Source organism: Rhamphochromis longiceps, linkage group LG16 (assembly GCF_057381845.1).
Source record: "Rhamphochromis longiceps isolate RC_006_pf linkage group LG16, R_longiceps_female_GT1.1, whole genome shotgun sequence".
Classification (NCBI taxonomy): Eukaryota; Metazoa; Chordata; class Actinopteri; order Cichliformes; family Cichlidae; genus Rhamphochromis; species Rhamphochromis longiceps.
Window position 1 is genome coordinate 12592514 of NC_140572.1, and position 20702 is coordinate 12613215.

A 20702-nucleotide genomic window follows, 5' to 3' on the forward strand; every position below is an offset into this window, starting at 1 on the left:
TCTTGAACTTTTAAGCAGAATGCAAAAATTTATTTTCAGATTATGTATTGATTTTTTTTTTTTAAATGAGACGATTTATTTACTTTATTTTATTTTTTTTTAAAAAGGCTGCTCACCTTCAACTCAAGCACTTGGGTCTTGATGAATGAGAACTTACACAGACAGTAGTGTAGCAATTAACAGGTACTAATTAATTAATGGAGTTATATGTGATTTCTTGCTTATAAAACTAGGGCTGCCACAAACGATTATTTTGATAGTTGACTAGTCACCAATTATTTTTGCGATTAGTCGACTAATCAGATCATCATCCATTGGACATAAAACGTACAGCTTATTGCACCAGCATGCGTCTGCTCTTATATAACTATCATTAGCTTACAGCTTGAAGTGTTTAAGGTATGTGCTAACTAAAAATAAAAACAAGATGATAGTTTATTAAACTTTTAATGAGATTTGCAGATTGTCTCAGTAAAGTTTAATAAACTCAGCCGTCTGCTCCTTGCTCACTAAAATATATCAGGACACTAAAGTAAATTCTCTACCATCTCACACTTCTGTCTAATCAGATTTCTGTGTGACGTTTATTCAGCTGTGTGAAAACTATAACTTTAATCTCAGCCAAACTGATTTACTCAGGAACAAATAAAACAGTGAAAAAAGCCAAACAATAACATTTTTAAGTTATCTAAGTGACTTATATATCATGTTTAACCTGAGTAGCGAAAGACCGAGGGGATCTGAAAACGATGTGCCGGGAGTTCGGTGTTCTCGCCGGCTCTAGTGAGCCTTGAACCCAAGGGGGGACAAAAGGCAAAAGTGCTCCCACGTTTTTGCAAATATGTGATGTCTTGATAAACCAAGCAGATCTTTGAACTATACACAGCTACGTTCTTGCCTGAAAAAATCTTAAAAGTTTATTTTCTGACCCAGAAAGAGTAACATGACTACAAACTAAGTAGCTTAAAAGTAAGTAGCTGCCGCCATTGTTTGAAACTGGAATTGGCTAGGCCGCGCTATGAATTCAGGGATAGGTTGGGCCACGAAGTATATACCCGACCCATTCTTCAAATCTGGGGAAATGAGGGGCGCATTTGTCAGCCGCATTTGTCGGAGTCTTCAAATTTGGACAGTCTTCGTCGTGTCGCTGTAACGTAATCGGCCTACAAATGTGGCCTCCAAAGGATGCGCCCCCTGAATTTGTATACAGCTACGATACCGGAGACTGCTTCTTCTTCTTCGGGGTTTAATGGCAGCTGGCATTCTTGTACATGCAGTGCTGGCACCTTCTGTTTCAGACTGTTATTACACTCTTAAATCCTACTGCTTATTCCTGTGTCTTTCGGGATCTTCTTACAAAGCTTCAAACGACGCGTTGACTATTAAATTAGTCGTCGACGATTTTGATTGTGGCAGCCATATAAAACACACAGTGGTAGTTCTTCCATTTAAAGGGAAAATTCATTCAAATCACTAAAGCTGATTATACACTGGATGCTGGCAAGTTTCTAGTAGTACATTATATGCCATAAACATAACTCAGGCAGGACTCAAATGCAGGACTCGACTTTCAAGCTTTATATCCATTTATTTGCAGTGCAGAATGTCCAGCAACAAGAATTCAAGCAGTAGTGATGCTCCCAGACTCCCCAGACACACACAGCTCTCTGGCAGTTTCCAGATGTTTCACTCCAGATTCCCCACTCAGGTAATTACCAAAAGATCTGAGCACAAATAGCACCAGGTGAGTTTTGTTCAAGGGTTAGTAGGTAATAGAGTGCAGGAGGCTTCCCTAACTGTGGTAGCAGGAACTATCCAGCAAAGAATAGTAAGTCATCAGTTCCAGGTGCATGACTATCCACAGGTGTGCGGAAACCAGAAGGACGAGGTGTGGTGTGAGGACAAACCTGCCTATCCCCCAAGTGGTACCCCATGCTGTATTCACAATTTGGTAACAAATTGATAAGAAGTGGGGAACCCCATTTTTTTCTTGGAATCCAGATACCGGATTCCAAGGGCTACAGAGACTGTAGCCCTTGGTCAAATCCATTGTTGTGAAAAAACAAGCAGTACCTAACTTATCCAAGACCTTGTTAATCTAAGGCATAGAATAAGCATCGAATATTGAAACGTCATTCACCTTTGATGAAATCTACACAATGCCATATCCAGCCATCTTTCATGATAAGAACTATGGGGCTACGCCATTTGCTGTGAGACTCTTTAATTACTCCTATTACCTGCATAGCAGGTTAGTCTTTCTGAAGTGCTTTTCTTTTGTGTTCATGTAACCTGTAGCACTGTGAGGGCACCATCACGCCCAGGCAAGTCTTAGCGTGGTGCTGTATAATGGTGGTGTAAATCGACAGGATGAAAAACACATTTGCAAACGACCGTTGCAATACATCAATATCTGGGGCCCGTTCTTCGTGCCTCGCTAAGTAGGTTAGCTGGATTTGATTGTTGACGATTTCGCCTGATCTTGGATCGTTCGGTTCCCCGAAGCTCATCCGGGACTTGCTGTCATAGCAACAGAGCCGTAAGCGTAAACCTGCTCGGGAGCAGGTTTACTTTATGTAAACAGGATTAGATCGCGGCCACGCAGGTATGTCCGCTTCATTTATACGAAAGCAACAGCGATATTCCACCACTGTTTCACCATAAATAAATAACATCAATGTAACTAAAGATAATGCAGCACTTGATCCTTTTATTGATTTCACACAGATACATACAGGTCATTTCCTAAAAAAGGGAAATGTACTATTAACATTCTATTACATGTATGTGATTATTACAGATGTAATTCATATTTCAGAGTAGCAATTGCAAATTACTTTGTGTGATCAAGATGAGAGACCATGGCTATAAAAGCGAAGGTGGATTTGGGAAGCCTGTCGCAGCCATGTCCTGTCCGTATACGCGAGCCACCCTTTGCGGAAGGTGCAAGATTGATAAGGAGAGTTTCCAGAATTCAGCGTATATTGCGGGACAGACAGGATCCGTTAGCTCAGCGCGACAGTGTGCTCATAGAGAGATATCGATTTTCCCGTGAGGATATTATTTACTTAACCAACTTGTTGACGAGGGGGTGCAGGACCACCACCTGTCTTTTTTTTGCTCTGCCCTTTTCTTGGTTGCTGTTATAAACAAACAGATCATTCCAGGGTCTCTTTCCAAGAGACGAAAAGCAATATAAGTGATAAATATTACCATTCTGTAGAATATTCTTATATTTCACTTTTACCTGTTCCCATGTTCTAGTGGGTCCTGTTGTGGCTCTAATGTGAAAGGGGATATAATATAACATATTATAATATAATGTAATATAATATTGGATAATATAGTGTAATATAATAAATCTACCCTACCGCCTACTGGTGTTGGCCAGAGGGGCCGATGGCGCGATATGGCAGCCTGGCTTCTGTCAGTCTGCCCCAGGGCAGCTGTGACTACAACTGTAGCTGCCTCCACCAGTGTGTGAATGTGAGAGTGACTGAATAGTGGCATTGTAAAGCGCTTTGGGTGCCTTGAAAAGCGCTATATAAACCCACTCCATTATTATTGTTATTATTAAATTACTTACGAGTTTAATTTGTCAGCAACTTTCTGCCAGCCCTCTCTCCTTGCTTTTGCAGCCTTTGCAGTGTTCCCTTGCGTTCTGATTAAACTCTGAAACTCCTGAAATCCCTCACTCAAGAGTTCTTGCTCTGCTGCCGAAAAATACTGAGCCGAGCGCGCTCCGTCGACATTTTCGCCGACCAATCAGAGGGTTGCCGATCAATGTTTCCACTATCGATGCGTAGCCCCTTTTACGACACCCAGTGATGTCACATTACTGCGTCCAGCTGTACTAATCGTCAACAGCAGGTGTGTTCGGGGAACCGGATTAGCGAGCTCACGGTTAGCGCGATGGTTTGGTCTTGGATGTGTCATTTGATCTTGGATGTAGTGAGCGACGTACGAAGAACGGGCCCCTGTTCTTTGGGCTGGTGTGAGATCATCACAACAAAGGAGTGAGGCGGGAATGTTTGAATGTGGTACCTCAGGCACCAACTCATCTCTGTCTTTCACCAAGCTCACTAGCTAGCCTCTTAAGCCCAAAGGGTCTTTCTAAGGTTCCTGCTCGGAAATGACATGTCCAAAATGAATAGTGTATTTCTCTGCAATTAAAATTTCTCTGTAAAAAGTCTTGGTATCAAAATAAAGCAAACACTTGTAAGATTTTATCAGAGGTGTAAATACTCTAGCAATGCACTGGATTCACCACTGATGCCAGGTGAACTCCAGGAAGCCTGATAAGCATGCCAAATAATAAGGCTCCAGGTCCAGACGGCTATCCACTGTTTTATTGAACCACTAGCAGCAGCAATTAGACAGAATTCAGTAATTAAGGGCATAAAATGCAAGAACGTAGAACATAAAATCAGCCTTTATGCGGATGATGTGTTACTTTTTCTCCAAAACTCACAAACCAATATCTCTGGGGTGATTGAATTGATAAACACTTTTGCAAGAATATCAGATTACTCAATTAACTGGTCAAAATCTACAGTCCTTCCAATAATCGCTCCTTCCATAATTCTTCTTCTACACCACTGCAATCGGGAAATATAAAATATTTAGGTATTAATGTTTCTCCCAAGCTTGCAGATCTAACTAAATTAAACCATATCCCACTTTTAAAGAAAGTAGAAGGCGATCTGGCTAGATGGAAATGTCTACCCATATCACTCATTGGAAGGGTTGCCGCTATAAAAATGATGATCTTACCAAAAATAAATTATTTATTCTCAATGATCCCAACTAAATCACCACAAGATTGGTTCAGATCTCTAGATTCATATATGTCCAAATTTCTTTGGAAAATAAACCCCCATGTATAAGCTTAAAAACACTACAAAAGACCAAGGATAAAGGAGGATTAGAACTACCTAACTTTCAGCACTACTTCTTAGCCAACAGGCTTCAGTTTATCTCAGGATGGCTAAAACATACCCTCTTAGATTAACCTTGGCTAGATGTAGAACAAGCACTTTGCATAATCTAGAGATTTCAGACCTACCATTTATCAGCTCAAACATCCAACGACATGAATGGTTTAAAAGCATCAACATCAGCTCTTCTCTGACAGCATGGTGGGAGTTTCTAAAATTGACGGAGTCTTCATTAATCCCATGCAAACGTACACCTATCTGGAACAACCCTGACATATTACAAAACAATAATATGATAAACTTTTCAGATTGGAGTAGTAAAGGAATCAAATACTTAGAACATATATTAGAAGGAACAGAATTTATTTCATTTGACGGACTAGTTACACAATATGGGATCAACAAGAAAAGATTTTTAGAATATCAACAAATTAAATCCATAGTAAAAAAGAAATTTAAACTGGGTCAAGTTGAACTACAAACACCACCAAGTGTGGTACAATTTCTTACTCTTAAAACCCCCAAATTACTTTCCAAATTATACAGAATGCTTTCTAAAACAGATGAATCAATATCACTTCCTATTGCAAAATGGGAAGCGGATTTATCAGTTAACTTAGACCAAAACTTCTGGTCTCAGATTTGCTTAAAAACCTTTCATCTAATTAGAAACCCCAGTCTTCAATTAATTCAATACAAAATACTACATAGAGTGCACTATACAGGTCATCGGATGTTCAAGATGGGCTTTACATCTACCAACAACTGCTCACACTGCCAAACCAATTCACCGGACAATTATATCCACGCTCTTTGGTTTTGTCGACCAGTTCGGAAGTTTTGGCGCGAGATATGTGAAGACTTATCGAAGTGTCTGAAATGTAACATTCCAACTTCCCCCTTAGTGTGTTTGTTGGGCAGCTTAGATAATGTCACTACAGAAAAGAATATAGCCCATATGGTTTTCACTGCCCTATGCATAGCCAAGAAAACTGTCCTCATGAACTGGAAAAATAAAAATAATCTTAATTCTAACCAATATAGAAATTATCTATTAGATTACATTAGTCTTGATACAGCCTCTGCCACCACATCAGATCAATTGCTCTGGGCTCCTTTGATCAGCTCCATCACCTAGTGGGGGTGGGGGGTCATAGTTTGGTCCCACCTTCGCTGTTGTGATTGGTGTGGGGGTAGGGACAGGCTTGGGGCGTCGGGGGGTTCCCCAGGAGCATCTTCCTTGGAGGGCTCAACCCGGGGTTGCGGTCATGGCCTATTAAGGGCTCTGTTGGCTCTTAGGTGACGGTTTCCTCGTGGCTGCGTGCAGCGGGGCTAGGGGAGGGTCTGTGATGACGGACGTGGGTTACTGACCTGGTAGCCTGGCTGCCCCGGGGTGGGTCCAGGACGGACGTGAGGTTCTGGGGGTGCTCCGTCTCTGGGCTGGGGCCCTGGCTGGGTCTTGGGGTCTTGGGTCCTGGTTGTTGTGTTGCCGGGGTTGTGGGCGGGTGGGTGTATGGGGGCCCAGCGCAGGGTGCCGCCAGTGCATCGAGCCACCTGGGGGGCTCTTCAACTGGTGGGGGAGGCTGTTACATCTTGCAGGAGGTCTCCTCTCTTCAGGAACTCACTCTGCAGGAGGGGGAGATATAGGAGAGGTGGAGGAAGATCTCAGCCTGGTCATCTATTGTCTTGTGTAGTCTGGAAGATGAGTGGATGACAGCGTGGGTGCAGTTTTCTCTGTGTTGGGGTCGGGTGGGCTGTCCCGGGCTCTGTGGGGCCAGGCGGCGCTGCTGAACTGGGCCCCGGTCCGGATGGCCCTGGGCCCCCTTTCCCTGGTGGGTTGCAGAGTATGGTGGTGCCTACTGGCCCCAAGGAGGGGTCACTTGCCCCTCCCTCCCTTCCCTCCCCATCTCCAGTTGCCTCCCTCTTCCCGCTCCACCACAATCACCCACACATGCAGGGCCTTGGGGTAAAGGTGTGTCACCAAAGTGCAGGGGAGGCATCCCCCCCTCTGTCCCCTTCTGGCTGCCTGTGCCTCAATTTTATCCCACAACTTAGACATTCACATTACTCACACTCTCATAACACATACATATAGGATCTTGGGGGTGGGCACGCTACACGGAATCCAAATTACCATCAGGGTGTACAACCTCACCCCTGGCGTCGTTGCCCACCTCTCAATTTTAAATACACATAGACATTGAGGGCTATCAGGAGGGGCTATGCGCTTACCTGCTGCTCTCTGGCAGGTAGCTCCATGCCCTCCTGGGTTTTAAATGCACCGTAGAACACACATGCGGCTGCTGAGTGAGCCCTCATCTGGGACTCTCCTCAGCTCTTTCCGGGATAGTGGCGCGGCTGCCCCTCTGTTGGTCTTCCTTGGTCTCTTGTGTTCTGAGGGCCTCTGGATGTCTGGAGTTTTGATCTCCTCCATACCTGCTTCATGCCCTGGAAGACGGGGCTGTGGCCCCCCCACACCCTCTAGCATTACATGAAGGAACCTTTTAAATACAAGCGCGCTCATGCTCACGGGTGCTCACACACACAAACTACACCCTTTTTGGCTCCTACCTCAAAGCACACTGTGCGCTGTCGATCTTACGTGCTGCACAATAATGTTTAATATTTAGTATTTACTGTTGTATTCCCATAGATCATCGTGATGTTGGTTATGTTGCTCTTTTTTTTTCTTCTGCATGTTTTCTCTTTTTTCTTTCTCAACAGGTGATCCAGGTGATTGATATATGTATTTTTTGTCTGCTTATTTTGTTGGTTTTTGTTTTTTGCCCTTTATCACCGTCCCTCTTCCCCGCTGTTTTTCTTTCCCTCTTTCTTTCCCCTTTCTTTTCCCCAGTCAAGTCTGTCTCGTATTTAGCAAGTGAAAATAAAATAAAATAAACAATAAAAGGTGAATCAAATAGACCATCACGGCAAGGCTGGGATGGTCCATTTGGTAAAGTAAATCCGTTGGGCATCTTTCTTCGCCTTTAGACAATAATTCTGATGGCAAAAGAGCCAAACGGGACAGGCAAAAAACAATAAAAAATATAAATGGGCAGAAAATGGCGATTTTTCAAGGGAAATGGCTCTAAGGCATATTGAGAGATTGAGTTAATCAGGAAACGAGCTGTAGTATCAAATGGATCTTTTTGTTTTGGAAGCAATGGAAAAGGTAAGTCTGATTTCATGTTATTGTTTTTGTGGTCTTCTTTTGTGGTTGGTTCAGTAAATTTTGGTCCAAGTATGACAAAACTTGCAGTTTTGGAATCTGTGAGATTTCAACTTTGAGGAAATGTATTGTTTGATTGGTTAGCCAGTGTTCCGTTCGTGTAACTACTTCTTACATTACGTTTCTCCACAAAATGACCATTCAGTCAGCTTTATTATCACTCTGGGCTCGTGGCTAGCTTAACTTTAGCTTGCTGTCTGTGCAGGTGCTTGAAAAGAACCAATTTTGTGTTGCAACATAATGCAGTCGCTTCTGTCCTGCGTAATTTGCACTTTGCCATTGCATTTGCATCCTTTTGTGCAATAAAAATAAAAGTAATATCCATATCCACGCTGTAGACTGCACTGCTATTTTCTTCCTCTGGCACACAAACTGTAACCAGCTGGTGGTAGCGCAAGTGCAAGTGGATCGAATAGTTGAATCAATAGGTAAGCAGACAAAAAAAGAAATTGAAGTAATTTCAAATCAATTTTGTTTCTATGTTGACAAATCACAACAACAGGTACTTTATAAAAGATAAAGACCCTATTATGATAATAATAGGGATTAGAGCTGAACGATTATGGAAAATAATCTAATTGCGATTTTTTGCCCCAATATTGCGATTGCGATGCGATATGCGATTATTTTTTAAGGTCTTTGTCTTCTGTATTATTAAACAAAGACAAGCAATACATCATATAGTATGGCCAATACTATATTACATTAATTTTAAACTGTTCTTTCCTGGAAGACAGACCTCTGTTATGATGACATGAGGTGATGCATGAATTGATGACTGACATTTTTATTTAACTTCTTCAATCACAACAGTATATTTGAACATACACAATAGTTTATTTTTAGCTTACAAACATCTGAGCATAAAGTGCTGACAAGGAACCCTGGTGTAAACATTAAAATGAAAGTCAGTACAATGTGCAGATTGCAGAAATATACATAAAAAAAATCAGTGGCTTTACCACACTCAGTTTTTCGACATCTGTGAACTACTAGACAGTCATTCAATTAAAAAATAATATTAAATAAATAAAACTAATAAATAAAAAATACACACATCTTACTGATCTCTGCAGTCAGTAACATTACACATAAAGTGCAAACATAATAGCAATTGTATAAACACACACACAAACCTCTGATTAGCGTCACCGCTGTCTCGGTGGAGTTTAATAGCCGTCTGCTTCTTGCTATCTAAAATATAACCAGACACTGGTGTAAATTCTCGACCCTCTCATACTTCTGTTTAATAAGTTTTCTGTTTGACGTTTAGTCAGCTGTGTGAAAAACAAGGAGGAACCCACCCGGGGGATTAATAAAGTTTTATTTTATCTAATCTAATAACTTTAATCTCAGCCAAACCGATTTACTCACGAACAAACAAAACACTGAAAAAAGCCCAACAATAAAATTTTTAGGTTGTCTAAGTGAATTATATATTACGTTTAACCCGAGCAGCGAAAGTCAGCGGTGATCTGAAAATGATGTGCCGGGAGTTGTGCCGTTCTCGGCCGCATCAGTAACCCTCGAGCTCCTGGCTAGCTGTCGAGCTGGTGGGTAGCAGACGCCTCTGAAAACGTCGAAGCACTTTTGCAAATATGGGATATCTTGATAAACCGAGCAGATATTTGATGTTTACACAACTACTTTCTCGCCTGAAAATATGTTAAAAGTTTATTTTGTCACCCAGAAAGATTAGTATGAGTAATTTTAAAACTTAGTAGCGGCCGCCATTGCTGGAAACTGGAGTTTGGCTGGGCCGCGCTATGAATTCTGGGATATGGTAGGCCACGAAGGACACACCCGACCCATCCTTCAAATTCGGGGAAAAGGAGGACGCATTTGTCGGCTACATTCGGAGGAGTCTACTAATTTGGACAGCCTTCGGCGCGTCGCTGTGACGCAATCGGTCTACAAATGCGGCCTCAGGAGGATGCAGCCCATGAATTTGGACATGTCCAGAGTATAATCGCAGCCTTTGCGGTTAGAAAATTGCACTTGATCATGTCGCGATATTATCGCAAATGCAATATATCGTTCAGCCCTAATAGGGATAATAATAATAAACATTATATGACCCCGTGTGAGCAACAGGGGAAAGGAAAAACTCCCTTGTAACAGGAAGAAACCTCCAGCAGAACCAGGTACAGGGAGGGGCAGCCATCTGCTTGGACCGGTTGGGGGCAGACTGACTCAATGTAACAAGCTCTTTAGAGGTTATTTGGCATCTTGATAAAAATCAAAGTAATATTTAATTTTATCTTTTAATTGTAAGTTCAGTTTTCAGTTTTTCTGTGTTTTAGGGCAATAATCAACACTGACATGCCGTACACAGGTTCTACAATAAACTTTTGAGAACATAGTAGCAACAACAAAAATAAATCATTCGCTAAACATGACTCAAGTAGATTATGTTTTGTGGTTTTAGATATTACACTAATATGCTAAAACTATAGATATCTTGTTACACTTTAAAGAGTAAGCTTCTTTGTTTTGTTTTTCTAGCTAATGTCAGTGGTGTTCTTACAAGACACAGATTGCAACCAGTGCTTGCCAGTCAAAAAACAGACATCAAATAAAACTAAAGTGAAAGTGATCCCCTTCCATTCATCTCAGGTTGAGTGCTGCCATGAACCTTCTCACTTGTTTGCATATTTCCTTTACTAACTTTTGCTTTAATTTCTGGCATCTTCTGGCCACAAGTGACTATTGCTGGAGGAAGCAGGCTTGCCTTTGATTGCACTGAAATCTGTGTCTCAATTTCATGGGCACGTCTGTGTCCTCTTAACAATGGCTTGACTTTTCAAGCTGAGAGGTCAGCAGTGTTTTTTCTGGTTGTTTGTCTGTGTATTGTGGATAAAACTCAGGTCTTTCACAGGAGAATGATGGGAGATTAGTGTGCTAAACAAGCTACCGCTGACTCTGTTTTTGCTACTCTGAGATCAGTTACAAGCTGATCAAGTGGACGAGCATCTGCATTTATCATCATATCATAATATTTCTCTTACTGACCACCTTAACCAGCATGTTTGAAGTAAAGGAGTTAGGGTGCATTGTGAAGAAGGTTTTGTTAGCGTATTTAGTATGTTACTAAATAAAGCCTTGATGATGGAGAGGAGGTGTCAGCTCCTAAACTCTCTGGTTCAATAAAACATGCAAATTGAACCGGTACAGCTTCAGCAAGCACTTTCAGATTAGCATCTGGTAAATCAATTGGTTGCTGTTTAAGTAGCTCTTTTGCTAATACACCACCTTCATTTGCTTGATCATTCTGATTTTGTTGTGTATATATATCTGTAGATTCAGCTGAGTTTTTCTATTAGATAGTAATATATTTAATATTTATAATAAATAAAGAGGTAGCCTTGTTTTCTTAACCTATTAACAGTTGAACGGGGGGTTGGGGGGGGGGGGGGGGTAGAGCTATGTAGTCCACACAGGACAGTGATGCTACAAACATAATTTTAAAGAATGTGATGGATTACTGAAGATTAAACAGAATATAAAGTATTTAAAATGAGTTCAATAATATTTGTTTATTAATGTTTATTGTTTAACTATAGAAGCATTACTATTTCACAATTCTTCAGCCAGGAAGGGGAACAGAAAGATGAAGCTGTCCAAGAAGCATGTCAGCATGTATAAAAGTAATGGAGAAAAGGCAAGCAGTAAAAAAAAGAAAAAGCTCTAATCTGATTCCCTTTGTTCTGTTAAACACTGGAGGAAGTGGGGGTGTGGGGGGTGTCTTTGCTTGCCTTTCTGTAAAAATGTCACCAATGTTATGACATTAATATCTAGTGTGAAGAGCATTTCAGTGGTTCAGCAGGACAAATTCCGTTTAGAAGACTAATGTAACACTAAAAAAGGTTTAACCCAAAGCATCAGTTTCATGGAAATGAACATAGCACACAACCTTACATGGGTCTAACAACATTCTTTGCTTTTTTTTCTATTTAAATTGCACAGATAAGATTCAAGTGGGACAGATCTACATTATTGTTTATCATCAAGTTCAGCATACCTCACATCTGACACACCACCATCACTTTTACCACTCTCACACTTCTCCCACCACTTCCCCAGGGTTACATATTACGCAGTATAATGTCGGATCCTTATCCTCCTCCCCATGTACTTAACCTTGTATCTTACCTGTGTGTTTTCTGAGAGTCAACAAAGATAACAGCCAGAGAAATCCCTACCTCAGTGGCCGCATGCTGCAGGGTTCGGCTGTTCTGTGGATGTACATGGAGGAGGCAGAGGACTCATGGGAGAACATCTCCCTGGAAATGAAACAACATCCACCTTTGTGTGTCAGTTCTGCCTCCTCTCCTCAGCTCCTTTTACACCTACATCGTCCTCCACTTTGTCCGCCCCAGTGCTGTTACTCTCTTCTGCCTCCCCCTAGTTTTCCACCCTCCTCTCTGCTTCACATCAAAGATGAGAAAACTCATAAATACAGTGGATGTTTCTTTTAGATTTGGTGCAAATTTAACAGAGAGATAGAGGAGGGTTGTAGTTTCAAATCCCCTTTCGATTTTTAGATTATGTAACATTACGTAATTGCATGTGTAACTGCAAGAACGTTTGGGGAGGTGCTTGACCTTGTGCTTGCTACAGTATTCTTTGACAAAACTTCAATTTCAGCTCCCTTGACAATTTCACCAATAAAGATGGCATAAAGCCCTCTGGGTTGAAAATAATGACAGCTTTGAAGAAAAGGGGGTTAGGAGAAAACAGAGCACCTGATACTTGAAAATGTAACCCATGATGAAATCCTTTAGGATGTTAAATGGGCAAAAGAAAGAACCGGGATGACAGTTTCTGATTTTCAGTGTAGGTCTGTTTTTGTATACTGAAGCTTCCCACAAAAGAATAAAGGATGCTCAGACCAGGAATCCCCTGTTGTCATGTCTATTCAACTGCCTTCTGCTTCTTGGCTGTATCTCCTTTTCTCCTTATCTTTATTAACGTCTTTTCTGATACATGCACACATCTCTGTTCTTTGCCAACCACACCCAGTATTTTAGACTCGGAGCGAATGTTTGCCACAATCAGAACACAATTGTTGGAGAACTCCCCGTCATACCTGAATACCAGCAGACCAATTTGCCTGAAGAGTTCCACGCCGCTTCACTTAATAGCAAATCATAATGAAAATTGTAGGTTTACGAACCAGAAAGAAAGAAAGAGAGGAAAAAAGTAAGGAGCGCTGTTTGGTTTCTAAGCAACAGTTAACGCTGGATGCAGCGAGCGCTGCAGGGTGGGTTCCCAAGTTCCCATGTTTCTGTCTTCGTCTCCACCTTCTCTTCCTGAGGAATTTGACCTGCCTGACCTCACTGAATATGTCTGGATTTACTTCCCCTCTGATACACAATTATAGCACACTGTAATCGAAAACCTTTATGCGAGAAAATCTTACTCCCCGTTTAATCACCTCTTCATGTTACCTTTAGTCACAAAGCCATGTGTACTGCAGATCACATGCAGATTCCTTTTAACATTTTTTGGATTAAAAAAAATGCATCAAGTGTTTCCCAGTGTGTGCTGGCATGATTTGCTACATGTAAAGCTGTGGGACTTGCTGCAGGCAAACTTAAGGAACCCTGTTGCATTTTCACTTCAGTGTCAACGGATCAATGGGAATGAGTCTGTCACAATGCATACATACAAAGAAGCCATCATTGTGCACAAACAGAAATAATAATTAAGAAAAGCTCTACTGAGGATATGCAGAGAACTATAATCATATGACAAAAAGCAGGAGGAGATTCATCAGAACATAATGCTAATTTTAAGACAAAGTTGTTGTACTCCTGACAACTGGAAATGCTAATTATCAGTCCCAGATTGCACTCAGCGGGACAAGAAAAACCTTCAACATGGTGTTGAAAATTGCTATAAGTATACTCTTGTAATGTGGAATCGTTCAGACTTTAACAACATGCTGTCCAAGGTGATGCTCAGTGACTGATGGAAAGGAAGGCTCACTCAAGAAGCCCCTCATTAGAAACACCTGTACACTTGCCAGTTCACGCATAATCAGTATAAGTGTGAAACATAACTAAAGGTCAGGAGCCTTCACTGACGTTCACATCAAACATCACAAGAGAGAAAAGTTTTCTCAAGACTTGGGGACTTCATGCACAGCAGAAAGCCTAGTCTAGCCAGGTCATGTTCAAACTATGTTTGCTTTTTACACCTAACATCCACATTATACTGTTTACGACACCTAAAAAGCTTAGGGGAAACATTTCTGCTTAAGTTTAACAGCTTTGCTTTTAGAGTAGAAAGTAGACCCCATTGTTTGGTTTTGTGGCCTAATAGCTCTTCCCTGACAATCTGTCATGGCTCTTTAACATGACCCTTTTCAAAAAGAAAATAAAGACATCTGCCTTGACTAGCAGTGGTTAATCCAACATGGACATAATGAATTAGAGGTGTTGCTGACCTTGTTGTTTATGCTAGCAGCTGTTCTGCAGCTAAATTTTGCATTTTAGTCATGCTACTACGCCTACATTCTTTGTTTTAATTATGTCTTTCTTTTAGTATTTTCACAGTTTTTCATTCTTGTTTAAATCTTAATGCAAACCACTTTGCAACTTTTTCAGGAAAGTGCTATATAGCATGTGCATTGCTTTGCACATACATTTCAAGCACAGGAAGCTTACTTAGGGTATGTAAATACCCATGCAATAGGCATTCTTAGGCGCATTAGCAAGGAAACAGTTTTAAAAATGAAAATGTATGAATGCATCCTTAGAAGGGTGTGAAAAATGAAAGCAGAGATTCAGTTATGCAGATAGAATTGCACTGTACAGTAGCAAGGTCAGCCTTCAGCCTCCAGCCTCCTACAAGCTTACAGAAAGGTTATGGTTACTCTTCTTACAACTGTGGGCACATGATCACCAAAGTTGGACAGCTGGAAGCTTGTTTAATTCTTGCTAAAGCTGGAGAAGCTTAATTTGAGCCATAATTTCACATTCATTCATTCATTCATTTATTTATTCATTTTCAGGCACAACAAATACCTATATTGAACATAAAATACACAAAACAAAAAACAAAACTTGCCTGAAAAAGGAGTGGGACGAAGAAAACTTATTAAATCCCACCCCTATACTCACTCATCAACAAAAAAAAACAATAAACTTCCCGCAGCTACGCCCATCATTGCATACAGACCCATCAACAGCCCCGGGCAGATACAAGCATCTAAGCGGCAGCTCGCAACCAACAATTAGAGCCTTCATAACTGAATACAGAATATATAAATTATAAATTGCATTACCACAGGTAACAGGCAGTAATAACTACAAGTAACAGACACACATACATATACATACATATATATCTACACACACAAGTACATATATGTACATACATACGCACACTTTATTTTTTATTTTTTATTTTGGAATCCATACCAGCAATGGTAAGAGGACAGACATTACAGAGCACACTAAAACCCATCATTGAGTATACTGTGACCAGACCAACTGTTTGTAGAGAAATTTAAATCTATGAATATTTTTGCATTGTTTCAATTGTAAACTCAGACTGTTCCAGATTTTCACACCACATACAGACACACAAAAGCCTTTACGGGTTGTTCGAGTTCTGGGTAATTTGAATTCTCCAAAGCCTCTCACATTATAAACCTTTTCTCGAATTTCAAATCTAGTTTGTAAATTTGCCGGTAAAAGTTTAGTAAAAGCTTTATACAAAATTATGGATGTATTGTAATTAACCAGATCCTGGAATTTAAGTAACTTTGCCTGAAGAAAGAATTTGTGAGTATGATCTAGATAACCAGCCTTGTGAATAATACGCAGTGCTCGTTTCTGTACTGTGACTAATGGATTAGTTGTATTTTTATATGTATTTCCCCACACTTCCACACAATATGTAAGATATGGAAGAACCAGGGTACAGTACAGAGTACGAAGTGCATCTTTATCAAGGAATTGTTTCACTTTGTTCAAAACTGCGAGGCTTCTGGAAATTTTGGTTTTTATGTGTCTGACGTGGGGTTTCCATGAAATTTTGTTATCAATTATAACTCCCAAAAATTTGTTTTCACTCACATTATCAATTGGTACACCTTCAATGATAATTGGTAATTCTATATTATATTTTAAATTACCAAAAAACATTGCTTTAGTTTTATTTATATTTAATGATAATTTATTTATGTCCATCCATTTTTTTATTAATTTTAGCTCCCTGTTTACAGTCATTACAAGATCAGTATAATCATCGCTACTGAAAAATATGTTGGTGTCATCTGCGAACAGCATGAATCCATGGACCCAACCAGCAATGTGTCAACAGCAGTGTTGGTGTAATGGGTTTCTCGGCCAACTGCACACTTTTTCACCAATCAATAGTTTGAATGCCACAGACTGTCTGAGTTTAACCCCTTCTAATTGTTAAAGTTGACTTTTGTGTTGTGACAACGTTGCTTTTTCAGTTGGAAGTGACTGGTTTCATAAACAGCGCCGTTCAATGGACTTACAGTTGTGGCGAGTTTACAAAGAATCATTGTGGGCATGGATGTCATGGTAATCTGGGGTGTCAAAATGTTAATTTTCTAATGTGGAATGATTGGGTGCACAAGTAGAATTTATTCTGGATTTTTATTAATTCATACATACATACATATGCTTCCACTATTATTTGGTTAAATGTCCCTTGGCAGGTTGTACGTCGACCTCAACCATATGCTTTTGGTAGCCATCAACAAGCTTCAGGCTGGATATTTGACCTGTCTTCCTGTCAGAATTGGTAGTGTTCATTTAAATTGGTTGTTTTCATGGCACGGACTGAGCTTTTAAACATAATCCACAAATTTTCAATAGGGTTCCGGTCAGTGCTTTATGGAAGTTATTCCAGAAGCTTTATTCATTTCACAACCCGTTCGATGTGTGTTTGTCAACCGTGTCCCAAATGTGTCCAAATTTAAAAATTCTAGCTGTTGATTTGAGGTAAAGTTGAAGAATTTGGTGGTAGTCCTCCTTATTCATTATTTCACCCACTTTGTGCAATGTACCAGTACCATTGGCAGCAAAACAGAGCAGAGCATGATACTACCACCACCATGCTTGACAGTTGGTGTGGTGTTCTTAGGTTTGAAAACCTTTATTCCTCCAGTCATACTTCTAGTCATTGTGGCCATATAGCTTTTTTTTCTTACCATAAAACCCTTCTCCAGAAGGCATTTGGCTTTTCTAAAATGCCTACCAGTTGTAGACAGTCTTCACTAACAAGAAGTTGGTGTTGTCGGAGTACAAGATATTGTAAGCCTGTGATGGTCATATATGAACTTCTAACCATATCTGTAAGTGTACCCTGAGACAACCCCTTTGATTCAGTATAGCAAGAGGTTGACAGCATTTATGGCTAGCTAATGACTCCGCAGAAGTGATGTGAAGCATTCATGTTGTCATGAGACTGAATTTTAAAGAGAGGTTTCCAACACCTTATGGAATCAGTGCCACTAAGAAGTAAGGTTGTCTGGAAATAAAGAGGGTCATATCCAGTTATTAATTTGCTTCTTATGAAGTTGTTGTGTATTTGTGTGCATCAGAGTAAAAAAAGAGAGATGGTGTGCTTTTGCTTGTGCCTGCCTGCAGTGGGGTGAAACATGGAGGTGTATGGGGGACGATCAGACAGAAGACCATCTGAGAGCAAGGCACACACTCCATCTGGACGCACATTCACTGTGAAAAAGAGTGTGAAACAAGAATAAAGAGATACACAGAAAGACAGACAGAGAGAGAGAGAAGGTGAGATTATAATCTTGAATTTAAAACCTGTAACATTTATATAAATATACCAATTAGATGATTATGATGTAAACATCATATATGATTTATAGAAGATAATCTACTATTTGATTTTTTTTTTTAAAGTTAATTGGAAAAAAAATATCTTTTAATGAATTTTGCCTGTGATACAACCCAAAATACATTTTTGTAGAGTGAAACATAGTTTGTATATCAGACATCTTTGAGGCTTTTACCTAGAATGAACCACTGTTGCTACAATTTTTTATACTGGTTTTTAAACTCAATCTTATATATATTCAGCTTCTAATTCCTTTTTGTAACGGTACCTGCTCGTTTTAAATCTGCCTTACATAACAGACAGAACACAGTACGACAGCATAAAGGAGTACAGAGCTCAGGCAACTTCAGTATATCTGGTATGTGCCTTGAAAATTCATGCAAAATTTCTCTCCAGATTTGCAATATTTGAAAGGTAAAAGATGCTCACACTAAAATGTAATTTAATATAGACATTGCTATTTACAGTAATAAAAAACATTATTCATTTATTATTTTTTTAAAGGCATGATCAGTGGCCTTATTGACAGTGGAGGGGATGTTTTGGTGTCCTATTTAAGATGAAAACAAAAGTTAATTTTGAAAAAGAAATATTAAAAAAACATGTTTTTGTCTGCAATGTTTTTATCATAATGCACAACTACACTAAATTATCTGAATGATGGGTGAAATTATCCAGCATATTGTCTCATGTACCCATGCACAAAAATCACTTGAACTCAGTTTAAGGGAAACGGGACAAAAATAGTGAAGCAATCTAACTTTTGAGAATGACAAAAATGTGTTTGTAAAGAGAAAATTGTGTTCAATCTAGAAAAAAAAATCCATCACTGCTACCACAATTTTTTTGTGGTAATACTTAAACAGCCTGCTAAAAGAAAAGAAAAATCTGTGTATGCCCCTATCAGGATATAAATTTGTGCAGATATGTGGGCAAATAAAGACTTTAGTGTTATATTTTTAAATGGCGACTCTTTCAGACAAATAATGTGATGAAAAGTTTTTCCAGGCAGTAAATGGGTAAAGTAAATAAAGCAATGACTCCAACATTGGTTGTAGAGACTCAAAAGCAGAAATGTCAAAGTAACAGTGCTCGAGTCAAACTCTGAGCATGAATCATGAATTCCAACAGTAAGTGGCATTTCCTTGAATTGTTGTAGATTCCATTATAGAACAAATTGGATGACTGTACTAAAAAACCAACAGTGCCTTCAAAAGCAAACAAAAACACAAATAATGAATAATTTGTCAGCAAAAGTATTTACAAGAACAGTATCACAGTAATATCACTGTATTATGATTATTATGGTCAAAGCAGGTGACAAGAGCATGAAGGAAACTTTCTGTCTTTTAAAAAGTTTTCTTTCTTCTATTTATTTGTTTTTTGAGTTTTGCCAAAGCTATTATGATAGCCTTACTAAGAGAAATGGACATAGTATTTTTGCTTCAGGGGATAGTCACATAGCTAAATTTTGAACTGAAGATTAATGCACAATAAGAAGCACATTTGATCAATAGCATATTAGGATTCTGTAGAAATGCTGAGGTAATAAAGGTGAATACATTTTACAGTTTTGAAAATTAAAATAAAGATGAAAAAAGATGAAATGATGGGGAAAAAAATGGTGAACAAACGTTTTTATATTTTCCGGTGTTTTGTTTTGTTTGTAGGTCAGTATGCATGCGCGATAGTTGTTTTCTTACCATCGGCCAGATTTACCAATTGTAAATCTTGTAAACTCATGCACATGCACACAGATTATTGCAGAGGTGTTGAGAGAGCTGACCTGTGGCCTTATAATCAGTGTTCAGTGTGCTCCAGTGCGTTATATAAGGGAGCAGCAAGTGCTAGTCAGATCCTCCTACAGATGCCTGAGCAGTCACGACTAATGCGGATGCTCTCCATCCATCCACTAAGCCTGGCTAACGCAGAATTCACCTTAGCCTCTGCTCCTCGGCCCCACACAGACACACACATCCACGGTATGTATACTTTGCATATGCATTTGTAAGTGTAAAAAGATTCCTTTGTGCATTCACAAGGTGCATATTTCCATTGTCCAAAAAAGAAAATACGACATGAAAATATTTTCGAAATTGGATTTAACAGCTTGTGATGGCGAATATAAAGCAGGGACATGAATGGTGGAGAGGAGTCAAAGTTTGGAAAAAAGGAAAGATCTAAAATCAGATCACTCATCTGTATCCTCCCAAACGTTAGCCGACAAACACCTACAGTGTTAAATGCTTCAGCTTATGAGCAGTCCATTCTACAAATCCCTCAAGTCCCATGTCTTTTTAGATGTATTTTTCCGGTCTCAAGGAAAGGGTTATTTCACCATGGACCTGCAAACAGCCTTCCGGACCTCAATACCTCAGGCTGTGAGAAACCTGTATCTGAGAATAGCAGGCAGATTCTACCCACCATCTGATGTTCTCATGCAGTGCTGTCTGCAGGGAGAGAGATGAACCCTGATGAATAAATATGAAGATAACCTGCACCTCTGCTGCACTTTTTCTTTTCCCATTCCCCATATGGTTCTACTGAAGAGAAGGCTAAAGAAAAAAATCAGCTCAGATTTTCAAAAGAAGCCTCTGGGCCATTGTGTTTGTCTGTGTGCATGTGCCGGTTTGTGTGTTCCAAGTGTGCGTGTGTGAAATTGTTTGTGCATGTGCGTATCTAACTGT